This window comes from Cibotium barometz, chromosome 49 (assembly GCF_041138505.1).
Source record: "Cibotium barometz isolate CiBa-2024 chromosome 49, ASM4113850v1, whole genome shotgun sequence".
Classification (NCBI taxonomy): Eukaryota; Viridiplantae; Streptophyta; class Polypodiopsida; order Cyatheales; family Cibotiaceae; genus Cibotium; species Cibotium barometz.
Genome location: NC_141094.1, coordinates 34,967,364 through 34,982,917, shown reverse-complemented (window position 1 = coordinate 34,982,917; position 15,554 = coordinate 34,967,364). Strand labels below are relative to the sequence as shown.

General features: G+C 50.8%; 1 protein-coding gene across 1 annotated transcript in view; it reads left to right on the top strand.

Moving 5' to 3' along the window:
* The window catches only part of LOC147610530 (ARM repeat superfamily protein), a 134,012-nt gene that overhangs the window by 43,852 nt on the left and 74,606 nt on the right, over window positions 1–15,554 (top strand). The gene's annotated exons all lie outside the window — the stretch shown is intronic.

Sequence of the window (15,554 nt, the reverse complement as noted above, 5' to 3'; positions counted from 1 at the left end):
CCTGAATGCAGTCTTATGGACATCTTGTGGTACCACGCGTATCTGGTGATAACCACTCTTCAAATCAAGTCTGCTAAAGCAAGCGGAACCATCAAGCTTATCCAAGATATCATCAATACGTGGAATTGGAAATCTGTTCTTGATGGTAAGCTTGTTCAAAGCTCTATAGTCCACACACATACGGAATGATGCGTCCTTCTTTTGAACTAGAAGCACAGGAGAGCAGTAAGGTGAGGAACTGGGCTGAACCAAACCTTTCTCTAAAAGCTCGTTTACTTGCTTCATAATTTCTTCTTGTTGTGCAGCACTCACTCGGTATGCGGGTTTGTTAGGTGGAGAACTACCTGGCACAAGATCTATGCGGTGATCTTCGGGCCTTTGGGGAGGTAATTCACCTGGCAACGAGTCAGCAAAACAGTCGTTGAATGCATTAAGAAAATTCAGCCTATCATTAGACATAGCATCCACATTTTGATGATTTGGCACAAGACTATCACGCACAAAAACCAAGTACGCTGAAAGACTCTTTTTCATTGCTTTATTAATTTGGATGTGTGATACAACTGGGATGGAATCCCCTTCTTTGCCAGCATCAATAAAATGCATGCGGCCTTTATGCATAAAGGAAATCATATTAGACTTGTAGTCTTTGCGGGGCTCAAGCCTATGGTGCCACGGCTTGCCCAACAATACATCACATCCATTCAGAGGAGCAACTAGGAAATGCTCATTATCAAGATAGCCCTGTATATGGATACGCAACTTCCCAATCAAAGGGGTAACCTGCACCTCTTTACCAATAAATGCAGCTTCGGCTTCAATCTGAGGTCCCATGTTTTCAACCTCAATACCCAATGCAGCTGCCATTTGCATAGAGATGAAATTGTCAGTTGCACAGTCATCAAACATAAAGAGTGCGGGCTGATCCTTGATTTGCCCCCAAGCCTTGCAAACCATACGCTCTTTTGCATCATGACCTGTATTACCTTGCACATCAGGAACTGCATGAACATTTGCTTTGGTGTGCTTGTCCTCGTGCTTTGATTTGCGATCTGGGCATTGTCGGAACATGTGGTCTTTGCTACCACAAGAAAAGCATTTTCCATCCTTAGCATATTGCTCTCTTTGCTCCGGGGTTAAGCCGAATTTGTTCTTTCTTGGGCCCTGTTCTTTAGATGTGTTATTTTCAGCTTTACCACCCTTGTAAGGCTCCCGGAAGTTCTTTTTAGATGGCTGTCCGCCCTTTTGCTGATTTGGGGCAGCCTTGTCCTTCGCCTTGGAACCTCCTTGATCCTGCTTGATCTTGAGCACCAATTGCTCTGTAGCAAGGGCAGAAGCTGTGAGTTGTTGCAACGTATGTTTTGGGTGCAATTCAATACCCGATCTATAAGCAGGTTGCAATCCAGAACGAAACTTCCTCTTTCTTTCATCCTCTGTGATTAGCATAAAGGGAGTCACTTCCAGCAACACTTTCCAAAATTTGTTAACATACTGTTGCACACTCTCATTATCTTTTTGTTCCAGCCTATCCCACTTTTGAGTGAGAGTTTGCTCCGCATTGGGTGGCAAGAACTGAGCATAAAATCTATCTTTGAATTCCTTCCAAGTAGAGATGGGATCCTTGGTGATCTTTTCGGTGATCCACCAATGGGCAGCAGTCCCTTTTAGAAACATGCTAGCATGGCGCACCTTCGACTTTTCTGTAAAGTCCTCATCGCTAAAAGCAATGTCGAACTGTGCCACAAACGCTAACACCTTAGAAGCATCATGTTCACCATGAAAGACATCAAATTTGACAGATTTATCACCTGCTTTGAACTCCTTGAGCTTCCTGGCATGAGGCTCATGGTCCTCTCTTTTTCTTTTCCCCTTATCCAACGGGGTAGCCCTGTCTGCATGGGCTCCATGGGCTCCATGGGCCGTCATAGAAGCTTCATGGGGCACGGTGGCATGTGCTCCACGAACTCGAAGCTCAGATGCATGTGACTTACCTGCATATGGCATGGTCTCTCCATGAGACAACTCAGAAGGCAAAATTTTTCTGGAAGTAGACCTGTCATCATGAGATACATATCTTGCATGCATGTGACTTTTGTGCCCTCCATGAGCACTGGCATACATATATCTGTCAGGCTTAGTGCCTTGGGGAGAGGATGCATGTCGAGAGGTGACAGTCACCTCTTCCTTTTGCATAAAAGATTTCAGCCTCTGGGATGCGGGATCTCCATGCTTCAAACGAGGTGGATTTCTGAAAATCAGCTCCCCGTCATCCCCCTCTTTGATATCACCTTTGCGAAGGAGATAGGCAAGTGCCAACTCCCTTGGTTTCTTGCCCACTTCACGAACCATTGATTCAAAGGTTACATCAACCATAGCATCAGCCTTCCTGGCTTCAATAGCACTTTGCAGATGGGGATCTTCATGCAAAAACTTCAATTCTTGCTCTTGAGCCTGCAAAAGTTTTCTTATATGTTCCATTTCAGCCCTCATAGCATCAGGCTCTTGTTCAAGCATAACTGTCTTTCCTGGAGACAGTTGACCCTTGGATTCACTATCCATAACCCTTTCAAGGGGCTTGTGCCTACCACGCAGGGCATCAGACCCACGAGAAGCACTAGATGGACCCCTCGAATTTGGTACTTCCAAAGGGTTGCCTTGGCTGTCCATTGTGTTCAAAGTTTGCTAAAAGCGGGATGTCCAGTACACAGGTTCGTTTCCCCACTAGGAAGAGGGAAACAACCGTGCTCTGATACCAATGAAACCGATCCCGTCAAGTGGGAAAGACTCCGTTGGACACCCACACGCTTAATAGCACAACTTTAAAACCACAAATTTGAAATGGACAACTTAAAACAACTTGAAATTTAAATGAACAGAAATGGAAAGATAGACACCAGCACTGGGGCCGGAACGGGCCGACCCCCCCCTCAATATATGATATATTTATTGGGAGTATTTAATGAATACAATGCTCCATGGGTTCTGAGAACCAGATAATGTCCATGTACATATGAAAACAGTACCAAACAAATAGGTTTGAATTTCGATGTAGAAAACTCGAAGCAGAACGACCACTAGTGTGGTCCAATCTCTACGGTCCTGTGCTTTCACTGGACTCCGCGGAGAGCGCCTCACTGGTGTTCCGAGACCACGCACAAACAGGCGCTCTCGTACTAACGCCTGGCTCTCCCGATCTCAGCACCTTTGGACTGAGGTTCGCCAATATAGCTTGGACAACCCGGCACCGAACGGGTGTTGGCCGAGTGGGATGAATCTTTTATCAGATTTAAACATATAATACTTTACTCAAATCTGAAAATCACTTACTTGTAGATGGTTGATAGAAAATCAATACCCGAGGTATCTGTCTGTGTGTAGCTACCAGTGAAGGATATCAAGGATGTAGCCACTTGGCTGTAGGAGTTCACACACAGTCGCCTGGCTGTAGATGAACACCACAAGCGCCTGCAAGGGGCAGCGTCGTCTGCTAGTAAAGGTACCAACCGCCTGATAGATAGGATAGTACACAGGTGCCTGCAGGTGGCAGCGCAGCCTGCTAGTACTAGTATACGCCGCCCTTGTAGACAGCAGCACAGCTCGTGGTGGTAGTCACCTGCTGATTAGGTGTAACACCTGGCTGTAGGAGCAGCCACCTGTGGTGTAGTGAGCAGCCCACAGGATGACCAGCGCAGCCACCAGTATAGATTATAACCGCCAGCAGGGGGTACAGAAGGTACACAGCCTGCAGCAAGAAGGTACAGCCTGCAGTACAGAGGGTACAGAGGCTGTTGCAGCCAGCCGCTTGTGGAAAAACAAACGTAGGAGAGGTGTAGGGCAGCCACCAGAGAGTACAGTCGTAGCAGAGGGTACAGCCGTATACAGGATAGAAACAGCCGCCTCAGAGTTGCTTCAGCGATCGCTGGTTTTTGCTCTTCACGAAGATGGTGGAAGCGTATGCCGGTTGGTGAAAAATCAACGCCAGAAGGAAGCGATGCCTTCTACGCTTGAAGGGGGCCCTTTTTTTTAATAAAATTAATGTGGAGTTTAACTCCACGCTTGCATGAGGGTGGGGGAGTTTGGGTAGGTGCCCTTGCCCACCCCCACTCACTTAAAGTGGGGCTCCCCACCTTGGCCCCTAAGTGGGTGCCCACTTTTAATTAAATGTGAACACCTAACCTTATTAAACAAAGGGGTTAGAATAAAATATTAAAACAACATGTGTAACATACTTACCACCTGTTCACATGCACTAAAACTCGTCAGAATACAGGGCAGACTTCACGACTCACTGGCAGGCGTCCCCGCTCAGTAAGTAACACGTCAAGCAGGCAAACACACGAATACATGTCATGCGAAAACAGTTTCAAGCATACAAATCATGTGTGCATGTGCAAATAATAACATGGACATATCTCCCGTTCATGGAACATGTACAAAATATCTGTCGGCACAAAACTGGCACGACATAAAAACATAAAATCCTGGTCTTCCTATGGAGTGACAGTCCCATAGGTAAGACACAGTTCCAGGCACGAGTCTCCCTATGGTGTGACAGTCCCATAGGCAAAACACGGCACGAATACTGGTTCTTCCATGGCGTGACAGTCCCATGGATCGAACACAGTCCAGGTCATACACGGGTGGCACTGATCTGGCTCCCGTCCATACGACACCATCCTGCTAACACACGGGTGGCACCAGTCTGGCTCCCGTCCATGTCAGCAAAATACTGGCCTCTTCACATGAGACACCGGCCTGGCCTCAAGTGAACGAGACGCAAAAACTGGAGATGGACCAAATGGTCGGCCAATTGGTGACACAAGGAATGCTGGTCGGCTAGCTATAGAGCTGGCCGACTGCTTGTCCAGGCAAAAATATATAAATGATGTAAAAATGCCCAATAAATGCTATAAATTATGGGAATAATACTAGATAAATTCTGATGGCTGCTAGATGATATTGGAAGGCTTCTGCAATGGTCTAGAAGGCCTACATGCAAATGGGATGAATGCTATGCATAAATGCACACATGTCGTGATGCAAACTCTAAGGCTTCTACTGACTCTACATGCATGAATGCATCTCTTCAAGTGGGTTAAGGGACTTGGATTGACTGACTGACTATCTAAGGCTGAGAATGACCTACGTAGCTCGTGCCTGACTTATCTTGGACTGAGGATTACAATGGGGTCACGACGTACGACAATTATCATCCTAAAAAGGTACTTATAATGTACAATGTTGCACTGATGATGATGAGCCATCTTGTCACCATGCACTATAGTGCAGAGTGCATGTGACACCGATATTCACCCTCTGGGGCGTGGATATTACCAGGTGGAGTTCGACTTGCCATCGGCGTCAGACCGAGTCATGTAGTTGAGTCCCTTTGCACTACGTACGGCGCAGGCCTTCTTTGCTCAGTGGCAGCACGGCTTCGATCCTACGTCTGATCCATTGGCTGGCGTTTTGGGCTTCCCAGTGATAGTTTGCTTCTCAAGCCTTAGGAAGGAGTACCTTCCTCTTCTCCCGGTGATTGGTGGTGCCATCGGGAGAGTGATGGAGCTCCCCCCCCCATCGCTACCTCTGCCCTCGCGAGGGCAGCTGGGATTCCATCCCTCCACATCTGTGTGGCCTCGCCGGAGTTAGTACCGCATTGTATTTCTATTCCTAGTCTCCGAGGGGACCCCATACAACAACGCGTGGCCTCCCATACCAATGCTTCATTTGTAGACAGAAGGGTCACTTAGCTAGAGCTTGCCCTTGGTGGCAATCTAGGAGACTGCCTCCGATGGTTCCTCCCCTCGGTTCTCGTGTTGACCCTCAGTAGGGGGTAGAGAGAGGGGTAGGCCCTCAGGCAGTAGAGCACTAGGCCCCAACTTCGGGTGACCTAGGGGACGGTTGGACCACGCTCGAGCTGCCAGACGACCACCAGAGCTGAGCGCCGCCGCGCGCCAGGCTGGCAGATCTCAGGAGGATTCGGTTCTGTCAGAGAACCGTTATGAGCATTTATCCCAGCACTTTCCCGTTGGTGACGCACCCTCTCCAGTCCCGGAGCGGCCCCTCTGGCCCCACCAATATGGCGGCCAATCCCTCGTCAAGATCCCCCCCCTCCCCTTGACGCTCAGTGTTCTGAGAGGCCGGCCGGCCTCTTTGAGCCCCCGGCGGGCCCCCCCAGCTTTCCTTTCCGATGGATACCCCTCAACAGCACCCCTCCCTGGCCTCTTCGCCCCTCCGCCCTCTCGCCGCCGTCTCCCCCACCTCCTCCCTCTCCTCCTCCCCCAGTTTTGTCACCGACTTTACCCACTGTAGCGCACTCCGCCCCGCCTTTATCATCCGAGCCCTCCCTCCCCTCCCCCTTCTGCCTCTCCATAGCACTCGCGTCGCCCCCAGCAGCCCATGACCCGATGCGGAGTTAGCCAGTGGGATCAATCCTTTGCTTGATTCATCGATTCTCGGATCCGGTAGAGATGACCATTGTTGCCTCCCCCGTGAGGGCTCTCCTGCGCTAGAGTCCCCAGTTGGGGCCACCAGGTGTCAGAATGCGCAGCGGAAGACTAACGCACGTAGGAGACGCATCACCATCGAGCACCACGAACACCCCCAACGGGCACTGCAGCATCCCTCCACCGGGCTTCCATCTCTCGGTGAGCTGCCTCCCAAAACACCGGCCGGAGGAGATGATTATGACAAGGTGCCACTCTAGCCTATATATGGCTCTTCAACTTCCCATGCTTTCACTTATGGGATAATCCAAGGCACCTTCTAGCCATAGATCACACGCTCGAAATCGCCAACCTTCCAACACGAGGATCCTGGGACAGTTTATGGACTACAGCTTCTTCGGGTGTCTGTTGACAGAAGGGACTGACATGTTTGAGGAGATAGTAGCCCCTGTTCGGGTATGTGTGGTTTTCCACCACTCCACGTCCTCTACGCTAGATAATAATGCAATGATCTTCTCTTTCCCCTTGAGTGCAGCCCCTGTGACAGAGTGGGATCCTGAGTTAGTGGCAACTACCATTCAGGGTCAGGCAGTTGAGCTCTCCCACCATCTCCACGATCTCCGCATCACCGACATTCTCACCCATTTTTGGCCTTTGGCTAGGATGGAGCTGGGAGGTTCAGCCCATCTAGGCCAGGACGGAGAGATAGTAGTCTCCAGTCTGGGGGTGCTGCTCTGTGTTCATGCATACCTTTGCTGCGGTACCTCTTCCCCCCTCCTACAGATACCTATACTGTGATCGATGGAGTCCGGAGCTTGCATATGCGCGTGCTTGTACAAAGTGGCGTCACATGGAGGACAGGATTAGTGCCCACGTGGCACGCCTTCGCCCCCGCACGGATTGTGATTATTCCCCGTCTAAACCCTCTTCCAAGACTCTTCGAGTGGAGGGCAGTTCCGCTAGTGCCGCATCACACCGAGATTGATATAAGGATTGTTTCATGGAACATTCAGGGTTTTTGGGGGCCTCAATGCTTTCAGAGACGAGGTGTCCTTTGAGGCGAGCTTCATAGGGCCATAGTGGGGGCATTCTTTTCCTCCAAGAGCATCATCTTTTAGAGGGGCGCACTTGCAGATGTGAGAAGATTCTTCCAGGTAGGAGTCATACTTTCTGGTCCCCATCCTTCGGCCCCTCAGGGACGTAGGGAGGGGTGTGTACTTCTGTCAGTGAGCAGCTGTTGCCAGCAGTGATTGACTCAGAAGTCATTGTCTCGGGGCGGTGGGCACAATGGATTACCATTACTATTGGAGAGGATAGCATTTGCTTCCTCAACCTATATAATCCGAATGCAGGTAGAGCCCTCTTCTGGAGCTCAGTATGGCAGGCCCTCCCTCAGGCTGACTTTTGGTGCTTGGACGGTGACTTTAACATGATTGAGGCAGCAGAGGACAGGCTTGGAGGTGGCACGGCCACAGTTTCAAGAGTAGAGTACTTAGGTTCGGAGGAGATGATTCTTGTAGTCAGGGGACATGACCCTTGGCATCTTCCAGAGATTGGGCATAGCCTTGGGAGCCTTTGCTTCTTGAGATCCGATAGGAGCACCGACCCCAACCTCTCTAGACTCAACAGGTTTTATGTTGATGAGTGGGCTTGCAGTTGAGGGGTATGATTGGTATTTTGGCAGATACTTCCTTTTTTGATCACGCCCCGGTTATTTTGTCCTTAGAGGACCCCTGGAGGCATGACAAGCATGTGAGCTCAAGGATTCCGGATAGCTTCATTTAGGACCTCGAGATATGCAGTAGCATAGAGCAGATATGGGCGAGATTGGATTTTCTTTCAGGCTTTGCTGCGTGCACATTGGATGAGGGCTTAGGGGAGATCAACAGTTTCTTGCAGGAGGCAGCCCAGAGAAGAGAGATGGTTTTCGCAGGAGGAGAGATGGTTTTCGCAGGTTGCGTGGCCAGGATGGAGCCATTGTTTCCACGGACTTTTTTCGATCCCTCCTTAGTGGTGCCCCAGCATCTTCACAGGTGATGGACGCACGTGAGAGGGTCTGACGGCATACGAGGGAGGTGGTTTCCCCTTCTCTTCAGTCATTTTTATTGACACCATTTACAGTTGAGGAGTTGGTAGAGGCATTTTTTTTAAATGGGAAAAAGATCCTTCAATTAGTTAAAGAAAAAACAACTACAAAGGGCTAAGTACAACCACGAAGGGCTAAATACAAACTTGCCTCATATAGGGGCGGGAAACAAGCAGTCATAAGGGGAAGAGATGCTTCTCCTGTGGCTGGCCGCTCTGTGAGGAGAAGGCTATCTCATACAGGGGGAGGGGGGGGGGGGGAAACAACCACACAGGTGGTCTGTAATGCCGAATGGGGTCACCGTGACTATCTGTGAGGAAAGGGCCTCGCCTCCAAAGTCTCAAGAAGGCTTCCCGCCGCTTCCGCATGCGGTCAGAACCTCCTTGTAACTTCCCCCACTGACCACGTAGGGTGTGAATGATATCAAGCCATATGCTCCTAATGGTCTCAACTGGCGGAGCGTGGGTATCCTCGATGGCCTCGCTGCATCTAGCACGCCAAATGTGCCAGGCTGCGATGCTACTGCAAATCTCCCATCTCTGGCATGAGCCTGGCCGCTAGGCACTTGCAGGAGAGGCTGTGTACGATGTTGAGAGACCTGAAGGGCTAGTCCTCCCCCATCCTCCTCATAAGCCCTGATCGCACCACCCTCTGTGGCCCAAGCGACAGTGCCCCAAGTGATGATCCGGGTCGATGCACTGTCCATAATGAAGATGCTGAGAATCCGCTGCCAAATGTGTTGAGCCTTTGGGCAATCCCAAAGGCAATGTCGCTGAGACTCCTGATGTTGGCCGCACCGCGGACAAGCCGCTGAGCGACCTCCAACTGCCAGCCAATTACCGACTGCCAAACTCCTATGTGCCACTAGCCAAAGAAAGAGTGTGATCTTTCTAGGCCGAAAGCTATCCCAGAGCCTCTTCCAGAAATCTGCAAGGAAGCGCTGTGAATCGTGATAGGCCCCCTGCCAATGTGCTACTGCTGCCGGTGTGCCATCTATCTCAGGCATCTAGATCCTGCGGCCTAGTCGCGCTGTATATGCAAAGAAGGGGCATCCCGAGTCTCCTCTCGATCCGCAGGATCATGCCAAGTCCACTCTCCCGGGTCCCACTGCAGCCACGTGAGAGGTCAGCACTCCCAAATCCGTAGCCGCCATAGTCTCTCCCTGGCCACCTTGGCCGGTGCTAGATCTATGTGCCATTCCTGTGCCCGGAAACCGATCACCCTCACCCTCTGCAAGGTGCAGCCTCTGAAATCCTCCAAGGGAAGCTCTGATCTCTCTAGTCTGCCCTGGGATCCAATAGAAAAAGTGAGCAGACCATTGTCCTTATCCGCTCTGTGGACCGCCACGAGGATATCCTATCTGGTAAACACTCCTAGCCATACTGGGGGGGTCGGGTCTGGAATAGGCATTAGCCACTTTTGAGGGATGGTTGCGTCAATGTCGATATTGAGCCTTTCTTGACCCCGGATCCTTCTCAGGCCTCTCTCCTGCTCCTCCAATGGTAACTGCCTGCGTGCAATCCAATCTCCAAGAGACCTGGCTGGTCCTGGGCTCAAGGCTCCCCAAGATACATGCGGTCGGGCCCCTAACATGTGGCCACTGGGTAAATGGATCAGGGGTTCCAGACCGAAGGCTGCCGAAGCCGCTCCTCTGAGGCCACTGGTACTATTTGTCTGAGGGCTGGCCTAAGATGATCCCAAGCCCGAAGTAAACTAGCTGCAAATCTGTGCTCAAAAGCTGGGCTAAAACCACGGGCTCGCATCTTTGTGAACATCCATCGGGTACTCTGCGTCCATGGGCCTCCTAGGCTCGGAGTGCAGGCTGAAATCCGGGCCAATAAGAAATCCTTCCAGGGCTCACCACCGGGAAGGAGTCCTCTGACAATCAACTTGCCTAGCAGGGCACGGCTCTGAATGGCAGGATCGATGAGGCCAAGCCCCCCTCTACGTGGCTTTATGATCACTCGCCATGCCACCTTGGCGCTGGCTGGCCTCCCATCAGTACCGGCCCATAAGAAGTTTCGGATCAATCGTCGTACCTGTCGAATGCGTGCCGGAGAAAAGGCCCCGCACGAAGTGATGTACCACATGGTGGCTAGACGTACTTGGTTCGCCACCACCAATTTGCCTGCTAGGGAAAGCCTTGCTGAGCTCCAATATAAAAGCTTCTTCCGAATACTCAAAAGAAGCGGAGCGAGCTGTTGCTCGGGAGAGATATCAATGCCAACCTGGAAATCGAGATAGCGAACTGGAGTGCCCCTCGGGATCCACTGAAAAGCCTCAACTGGGCACCAAGTCAGGGCGGGTGCTGAGCCTACCAAAATCCACACGACATGTGCCAGTTGATCTGCGCTCCCGATGTGCAGCAGAAAGTCTCAATCGCCTTTGTGAATCTCTGGAGATTCCCAACATCTCCTGAAAGAAAGGCTGTTGTGTCATCCGCAAACTCTAAATCAAGCAACTCCTCCTGCGTATGGAGGGGAAGACGCAATCCTTGGAGCTGTTAGAAGTCATCTCCTGTCTAGTTTTATACACCAGGGCCTTTGTTGTGGGTGTGCCTGCCCTTATGAGGTGTTTTTCCATTTTTCCCCACTCTCCGTATTTTTCCCCTATTTTTTCCGATTTTTCTGAGGCTTGGGAGGGCTGCCAGAGGGTGCCAAGAGCAGTACAGTGCTGGCCGACTGGATGTTTATCAGTCGTGGGCACTCTTGCTGCTGGCCGACTGGTTTTGATCAGTTTTGGGCACCAGATTGCTGGCCGACTGCATTTATGCAATCGTGGACCTTTTTATCAGTCGTGGGCTTTTCCTTGTGCTGGCCGACTGCCCTCTAGGGGGGTATATATAGGTCCTCAGCCCCCATACCTCATTTGTATCATTCCTCGGGATCTTCTTGTGTATATAGAGCAGAGTTACACGCCTACATCTGTCTCTCTCTTGTGCTGTTTTTCTACCTGCGTTTTTGCTTTTGCTCTTGTGTTCCCAGATTTGGTCATCATCTCCGCTGCGTATTCTGACATGGTATCAGAGCCCTAGGCTCTAGATAGGTCTTGGGATTTGTGTGAGCAAGAGGGGGGCTGTTTTTGTGGCTGATTGGTGGACTGTTTTGGGCTGATCGGGAAGAGGAGAAGCAAGAGGAAGGCGGGCTGATTTGCTGGACAGCCACTTGCAGGTATCAGTTCTTCTTTGTTCCCACCCACCCACCCTTTTTAGAGTACATCCCCGCGATGGCAGATCTGTATGAGATGGCCGAGAGACATGTGAAGATCCCGACACTCTCCACGTTCCCGGTGGACCGGCAGTTGGACGGGAGCAACTATGGCATATGGAAGGTGATGATGGAATCCATTCTGGAGTCCTACGATCTCGCCGATTTCGTTGTTGTTGGTGTTCCACGGCCGGAAGTAGAGGAAGGGGAGTTACCGTCAACCCGAAAGGACCGGGAGGCCCAGACGCAGATGTGGGATCGCGTCAACGCCAGGGTCCGTTCGTTTATTTTCCTCAATTGCACACCACAGGTAATTAATCATGTAAAGCATATGACGCTGGCCAGAGGTATATGGCAGCATTTGGCCTCACTTTACAACAGGGTATCGCCCATGAAGAGGATTTCCTTGGAAGTACAGATGCGGGTTATGAGCCCTGCAAAGTCGTCGACGATGCGGGAGCATATTAACAAGCTGCAGGCTCTTCAGCAGGAAGTTCTTCAGGCTGGGAAGGAGATATCGTCGGAGGACATGGCCATCACGTTGCTGTCACATTTGCCCTCTTCGTACTCAGCATTTTACTCGTCGTTGATTACCAGTGGCAGGCTCAGCACCATCACGTGGGAGGAGCTTGTGCCCATGGTCTTGGACCAGGAGGAACGATTTACGAACCCTCCTCAGGGTGGAGGTTCGGAGGCCTTTATTGGCCAACGGTCGAAAGGCCGTAACACGGGCAAGGGGAAGGCTTCGTCGGAGAAGTCTTCTGAGAAGATGTCCGTTAGTGACTGCGAGAAGCTAAAGGCAGAGAGGACCTGTAATGATTGTGGCAAGAAAGGCCACTACTGGAGGCAGTGTCCCAAGCGGAAGACCGAGAAGGGTGAAGACTCCTCAGCAATCATGAAGACTCCGGCTTTTGTGCACCTGGAGGTGATGGACACCGATGCTTCATTTTCTTCAGGCAGGGAGGAGATTGGAGGACTCTCCGCAACGGATACTCGGGAGTGGATTCTCGATAGTGGTGCTTCCAGGCACATGACTCCTTCCCGTTCCGGTTTACAGGATCTCTGCAGGTGTTCTGGTCATATACTTACTGGTGATACGTCCACTATCCCAGTTCACAGTGAGGGCAGGATGGAGATAGTTCCCGATGGCAGAGGGGGGAAGCATTCCTCCCAGGTGTTGTATGTTCCGGCACTTGGTTTTCATCTGTTGTCAGTGCATCAGGTTTGCAAGACTGGCGTACGGGTGGAGTTTGATGAGCATTTTGTTGCTCTCCGGGACAAAGCAACAGACCAAGTGGTTTGGGAAGGCGGAGTGGAGAATGGAGTTTACAGGCTTTCAGCACTCCCTCTCCCAGGTCCTCAGGATTGTGATGAGTGGCAGTCTGGTAATGGCTACTCAAGTGTGGATACGCTGCAGGTACGAGCTTTCCGAGACCATGTGGTGGATAGCTTGCCAGTAGATGGCAGCAGTTGGCAGGAACTTTCCAGTACTGATGTTGGTAGTTCTTGTGTTCATGAGTCAGAGGAAGCTGAACAGGTCACTTATGCTCTAATGTCTCGTCGTGTTCGGGACATAGAACTTCCAGTAGTTGAAAATGTTCTTTCCACGGGGACCTTTCGGAAAGCCAGGCAGGTGGCAGGTGCTTACTTGCAGAAGGAGGTGGTTTCTCCAGGCTTTGTGGTTCCGGATTCAGAGGGGCTGGTTGACAGGTTTCATCAGGTTTCCAGGACTTGCTTGTGCACCGTAACAGGTGTTGATCCTTGTGAGCAGTGTGATGTCTCTGTGACTCAGAAGCTGTATGGTTCATTGATCTGGTTGATGGACACTGGATTGGACGGGAGCTTCCTGATGAGGCAGTTGAGCTCTTTGTTGCAGATGTCTCTTTGTGAGGCAGGATTGCGTTTCCTGTGGTTTCTGCAACATGCGAAGGATCATGGACTCTTGTACACAGGAGGGGGATTGTTGGATGGAGTCCGACTCCGCGGTTGGAGTGACTCGGTTTGGGGAGGAGATCCGGACACGAGGAGATCTACTTATGGCCCAGGAGCAGTTTTACGGAGCAGGAGGAGGTTACATTGTAGGTTTGGGCTTCCACTGGAGGAACCCATGGTCATCCAGAGGCACTTTGTTCGTGAACAGATCGTTGCTGATGACATCTTGCTAGAGTTCTGTTCGACGGAGGACAGTACAGTGGACCTCTTCACGAAGTCGCTCTCTCAGGACTTGCTCAGGCGGCACCCCAGCTCCCAGTGGTTGGTTACACAGCCAGGAGCTGAGAGGGGGTGTTAGAAGTCATCTCCTGTCTAGTTTTATACACCAGGGCCTTTGTTGTGGGTGTGCCCGCCCTTATGAGGTGTTTTCCCATTTTTCCCCACTCTCCGTATTTTTCCCCTATTTTTTCCCATTTTTCTGAGGCTTGGGAGGGCTGCCAGAGGGTGCCAAGAGCAGTACAGTGCTGGCCGACTGGATGTTTATCAGTCGTGGGCACTCTTGCTGCTGGCCGACTGGTTTTGATCAGTTTTGGGCACCAGATTGCTGGCCGACTGCATTTATGCAATCGTGGACCTTTTTATCAGTCGTGGGCTTTTCCTTATGCTGGCCGACTGCCCTCTAGGGGGGTATATATAGGTCCTCAGCCCCCATACCTCATTTGTATCATTCCTCGGGATCTTCTTGTGTATATAGAGCAGAGTTACACGCCTACATCTGTCTCTCTCTTGTGCTGTTTTTCTACCTGCGTTTTTGCTTTTGCTCTTGTGTTCCCAGATTTTATCATCATCTCCGCTGCGTATTCTGACAGGAGCTTGGTCTTCTAGGCAGAGAGAAAACTGCTCATGGCCTTGGCGACGAAATGGAAGAGGTAAGGTGCCAATGGGCAGCCCTACCGAACCGAGCTGGAAAGGGGAAATCTATCACCCCGGGCTCCCCGAATAAGGACGTGGCTATGCGAGGCTGAGTAGAGTCCTAAAACCCCATGAATCCACTCCACTGGGAATCCCATCCGGCTCATTGTGCCCTCCACAAAGCTCCAATCCACCCTTTCTCGAAATCTAGGAGAAGCATATTGAGGTCCTGCTGTCGCATCCTGGCTGAAGCTGTCGCCTCCTAGAAGGTAAAGATGTTGTCCAGGATGCTCCTATCCTGAACAAAGCCAGTCTGAGTGTCATGGATCAAGTCTGGGAGAAAGGGCTGAAGTCTCCTGCTGATGGCCTTGGCCAATATCTTATAGGCTGTCCCAAGGAGAGTGATGGGTCTCCTATGCAGTGTTGCATAGAAACGCGTTTCATACACTTTTGAAACGTACGAAACGTTTCTAAACGTTTCGTACAGTATGAAACGCGTTTCATAAAACATGCAATTTTTAAAAACCTTAAAAAACGTTTCTTTCCTGGATTCGTACGGCGCATATTATCACGCTTCCCAGTGGCCGCCGCATGCGAGTTCGCCGATTTGCGTGCCATCCTTCTTGTCCTTCCATCGCATCTGTCGACCCCCAGCTCCTTGGTGTCCTTGGGCCTTGTGGAGGTCTTCCAAAGGGGTAAAGTCCTGTTTTGCTTTAAGTTGCTTTTCTCTGCACAACTCACAAAACAGCACACTTTTTTCTCTTCCATCAATATTTATGGCATATCTTCCACGGTGTCACACTTGCAGGGCCAACAATCTGCATTTATCCTCGTCTTGTAGGATGCCTCGAACAGGTGATTCTCTTTGGAACAATGTCACCTTCGAGTCTAGATATGGTGGCTCAGGCTCCGGAAAGTGGAAATGCAACTTTTGTGCTGATAAGCACCATGGCAGTGTCACCAGGTTGAAGG